The following is a 5,600-nucleotide window of genomic DNA, read 5'->3' as shown; positions in this document are numbered from 1 at the left end:
AACTTGAACGTTTCGAACTATGATTGCTTCTTTAATCCCCTCTACTTTTCGTAGTCGACCCTATATATTTTATTATATATAGCTCTATATATAGCGTCTTGTGATGGGAATCAACAGACATGCTATAATGCTTTGCGAAGAATCGCGAGCCTGTATTGGTTAGAAGGCTGAGATTTGGGCTACTCCATATTATACTTTCAAAATGCAGGAGCCGCCATGATTTCACGAGGCTTTGACTGAAAAGGTGACTTCATGAAAGTCCAGATATCTTGAGCGAGGATACTTTTGATCCCGGTTTTTATACACCAGTGTTTTCCAAACTTATTTTTACACAACGCCCCCCTGGGGAACAAATCAGGTATCAACGACCTCCAAACCCCATCCTACCCCCGACAATTTTTTGTTTGTTCATTATACACTGCACACTTGCTAAATGCACAGTAACTACACTATCGAGTGTATCGATCGGGATCCCGATATACGTTAAGTACGCTATCTTAGATTCACATTTTTGAATGAATTCCAAGGTCACACAATCAGTTAAATCAATCATACAAGGCAATTTCTCCTCCAAATCATCGTACTTCATTGTGGTGCGCTAAAACTTCATAGTCCTCGTTGTACATGCGTTTTAATGTGTGCTCTTAATTTGCGCTAGTTTATTATCACTGATTAATCAGTATATTATTTGATTGATGATCTGGTTCGTTAGAAAACTCATTGCTGCAAAGCCATCTTGAACCTCTGCGAAGAGCATTGGTGACGATTTTCGAATGAATGCACCTTGTACGACCGCGAACGACGTGACCATGTATTCATAAATCTGTCCTTGGTGCACAGACAAAGCTATTAATTTACGGGTATTCCCAAATAGTTTCCCATAGTCCATAACCCACACCGCCCACGTTTACTTTCAGCGCCCCCAATCGCTCAATTTACCCTGGCGCCCACTTTGGGAAACACTGCTACATACATCATTGAATTCAGCTAACACATCACACGCATCGCAACGTTTGAAAAAATAGACGGACCTCGATGTTTACGAAATTCGAAATTTCTGGTCGTTTGACATGAGCCATCCCAATATGGGTCAATGTATAAGGGTCGAATTCTTTGACTGCTATAACTAACGGTAAGACTCCTGAAACAAGTTAACTGGACATTGAATTTTACTATACGGTCATGGCGACATCGGTTGCATAAGATCTACGAGCTCTCAAAAGACTTTCCTCCCGTCATACACCAACCCCAGTGGATTCATCAGTTCAGCTCATTTATTGAACTTTTGATCAGATCAAGATTGCGAGATTGCAAGAGTTATCGTGCCGCAAGATTGCGATATAATGAAAAGATAGAGAGACGGAGGCGAAAATAGGCGACAAAACAAGAGCGAACATCATGAAATTGAGAATCATACCTACTTGCAATATATGTATAATTGTATATACTTGTATAGTATAATCTTTATAGCAGGGGTCGCCAACTCAAAAAGGGTCGCGGGCCACTTTCCGAATTTCGTAGAGGCCGCGGGCCGCATGAATTCAATATCGAGATAAAATAGGCCACACAGTTTAGCAACCATGTCTTTAAAACTTTATGTCCGTACAACGTTGTGCTCTCTAACATTGATGAGAGGCATAGCTACCACAAAAAAATATTTTATGAAATAAATACGAATACAACAAAAATATCATGATCATCACTTTCGTTCTATTTTGAACTATGAGCTGCGCACGATATCTGAAAACAATTTTTCAGCGACTAAAGAATCGATATTGAGGTTAGCTAGAGACGGTATTTGCTGGAAAACTATCTCCTCGTGAAACTTGATCTTGTGGGGAAGCCCAATGTTGTTTTTAGCATCTCAGTCTTGGTAGTAATTGGGCCATTGCACGTCAAGTCAATATGCCCGGCAGCCCATTAATATCAGCTATTTCTTCTTCCATGGAATGCTATTAGCCTACCATCGCATAAGTCGTATCAGCTATATAGTGAGGAATGGTAGCTGAATGATAGCTGAACGACAACATCAATATTATTACACTGAAATTGAAATCGATTAGCATTTCAAAATGCTTCACTAAGCGTTCTTCCGAAATATCAAATCAGGTCACGGGCCGCGTGTTGGTGACTCCTGCATGTAACCCGCCACTCCGATAACGGTTGGTAACTATAAATGAATGCAACAATTAAATTAAGCCTGCATTGTATCTAGCCTTTAAATCCAAGTGTATCGCATCATTTGATATAGTGACTTATTAATTCGCTCTAACATTAGCGTAATTATATGCCGAAATATTATTTCAAATCTGGTAGCCAATATAGTTTCCTGTACAAACCAGTGGCGTAGCCAGGAAAAAGCGAACGGGACGATCGCTCCCCCCAAATGTTCGTAAAATTTTCGTAAAATTAATAAATATTACAGTATTTTGGGACAGATGAATGCAACTTAAAAATTTTCCTCGCGCTACGCGCGATTTAATGTCCATACTTGTCTTGACTTTATTTTCGGGTACCCCAAACAAATTCCTTCCGCAAAAACCCATAATTGAATGTAGCTGCATTCTCAATTATGAGAATACAATAGTACCAGCAGTAGATACAATAGAGTAGCCCGAGGTCGTTGGGTTGGTTGAGTCTAGGGGTGTCAGTTCAGTATGGGGATTGGGGACTGTTAGTTCCGCCAATTTCCGTTCCGGGACAGACGAAGACATATAAAGCAGGCTACATGCGACTCCGCAAAGTGCGCTTCCAAAATGATTGACGGCCATAAAACCGACGCATGTATTCCGAAGCCTTCGATATAGATTTTCGGGTGCTTAAATGCCTGGCGCCTAATGATCCTTTCCCTGCAATCAGACGCCTCCGACATAAATGCGACTGGCACTGGAAAATATCGCCGTTGAAAAGTGATGATTTGAATTCGCACGAGTCTGATCAAAGAAGTATTTTAATTTGGTCTGGTATGTATCAGCGATTCCAATCTTGGAAGTAGGGTCAATCTTTACCAGAGGTTACTAAATAACCGTGCTTCAACGAAATAATTAATACACCACTTGCTCATTGACCACTGTAGCAAGGCGATATGAAAAAGTACGTTAGTCTGGAGTTCACCGGAAATGGACATGGACCATTTAACATGGGTAGGCTATGTGGTGTCCTGTTAGTTCATTGCGAACATTATGTCCTGGAATGCGGCCGTAGGCTACATAAGTAATCGAAATGCGACCGTGCATGAATATCAAGGTTGCCGGAAGGAAAACGTATTTCATTATGCAAATAACAATATAATGAACCAATTCCACTCACTAACCATGAAAAATGTTCTCGCTTCGCGCGAAAGTATTGACGCCCGAGTGTTACACAGTAATAATGTTACCACATCACGTTATATGTCCGCGAGTGGAATACATGTATAACGACTCAATTCGGACTAGTAGAAGTGGAGTTATTGGAGTTTTTCGTTGATTATACTCGGATTATCCATCAATCAAGGATAATCCGAGAATTATCAACGACAAATTCAAATAACTCCGCTTCTACTAGTTGGAATTGAGTCAAATTTGTTTTGCATCGTATCTGAAGACAGCTCAACAATTTCATGGGGTTGACAGACAAATTTGAATTTTTTTTTTAATTTTCCTGTATAAATTAAAAATTGCGGAGCCTTATACTTGTTAGAATTGAACTAAATTGGGTGTGCATCGTTTTTTAGGGTAACCTGACAATTTAATCACTGAATGGCTGGAATCCAGAAAAAAAGTTATTGAACAGCCGCTCTATGCAATGCATATTCGACTACTTCGAGAACGAAATTACTACCCTGTCATGGAGTGCTTTAACCTTGAGACTTCGCACACAGTTAGATCACATATAATGAAAATAGGCCACACATAAATTGAACGTATGGAACACCGCCAAACTCTGGACAGGGCAATACCTACATTTGCGTAAAATATATTATGCGATAGCGCACTTTACGCACACCTGTACAATATACACGCAACTTCGAAAACGAAATTACTACACTAACCATTTGAGTGACAACCTTGAAATCTGACAGTGTTGCTTGCCGAGAGAGATGACGAGATTTCTTATGGAATATTCAGATTATAGGTATTCTAATTTTGTTCGATATGTGGTGTCAAATTTGTTACTCCAGAATTTGGGCAGTAATTTTGTTATTGAAGTTGAGCGTATATGGATTATGAAGGTGTGCGCGAGTGCGCGTGCGCTGATATGGCATCCAGCCTATACCTGCGGACAGATTTTATGCAAAAGCCGGTATTGCTCTATAGATTTTGAAGGCGTTCCATAGCGGGAGAGATGACAAGATTTCGTATCCATTATTCGGATTATGCGTTCGTACTCTGTGCGAAGCTGTTACTACACAGTTAGGTTAGTAATTTCGTTTCGAAGTCGAGTACTAACCTATGTAGGCTAGGTGCGCACTGTATAGGTGCGCACTGCGCACAGCCTAGCCACTAGCGTATTTTTCGCAAAAGCCGGTATCGGTCTATGTTGATTTTGATTGTGTTGAATACCGAGATGAGCGACTAGCTTTCGAATTGTATAACTTGATGACGTCATCTAACACTGCAGCAAGTTTCAAGATTACCACTAACTGATTAGGGTGGAAATCTCGTTATCGAAGTCAAGTATGTATGCGCGCAGCCTAGCGCGTAACGGATTTTTCGAAAAGCCCGGTATCGGTCTATGTTGATTTTGATTGTGTTGCATACCTAGATGAGCCACTAACCTTCGAATTGTATATCTTGATGATGTCATCTAACACTGTAGCAAGTTTCAAGATTACCACTGATTAGGGTAGCCGTAAATTGCTATGTCAGTAGTACTTGTGTTTAGCGGCATAGTTTGCTATATACGGCCATCTGGCGGTGAGAAGTTCAAGATGCTGATTATAATTGCAGTCAAGCGTATCATTTCACATGTTGGCAAGTTTCGTCACTCTTTTACGGTTTTCGTCATATATGTTTTTCAATCGTACTTATAACTAAGACCAGTCGCGTCTATCTCAATATTACTTTAACACCACGTCTTGATGTACTCACTTAGCTACATACTTTACGTGAGGATGACACGCAGAATTGTGGACCGTCGGTCATTCGCTCGCATGCATTGCATATACTGTAGTAGTAGCGTGTAGCCTATATTTATGCTAGCTACAGCGTATTGTGGTATTGGTAGATCGTAGTAGAGTTGGACATGAACATTTATTGAACAACTACAGAAAATTTTCAGCATTTCCAAATTTGATCATAATTAGAATTACAGCTACACAGCGTGTTTTTTCAAGTTAGATTACAGATTATATTGCCGCACTGATTCAGTAATCAGCAAAAACTTGTAATTAAGAAGGAAATATTACTCAGTTCATATCGAATCAGAGCTCATTCTCATGAGCGAAATAATGGCAAATGTCGGTACACCGAGCTTGGCTCTGGAAAACCAGAAATTAGAATTTAACTTGGATCATAGGAACATTTCACAAATTTAATTTGAATTGGAGTACCATCATTTCATTCTAATTAGTCTAGTAGACAGCTAGAATCATGTAGTTTTCCACGTTCAAGTATGAT

Source organism: Botryllus schlosseri, chromosome 14 (assembly GCF_051294905.1).
Source record: "Botryllus schlosseri isolate E-star chromosome 14, Bs_hap1, whole genome shotgun sequence".
Taxonomy (NCBI): Eukaryota; Metazoa; Chordata; class Ascidiacea; order Stolidobranchia; family Styelidae; genus Botryllus; species Botryllus schlosseri.
The sequence above is the reverse complement of the archived record's forward strand: the minus strand, read 5'-3'. Positions refer to the sequence as shown.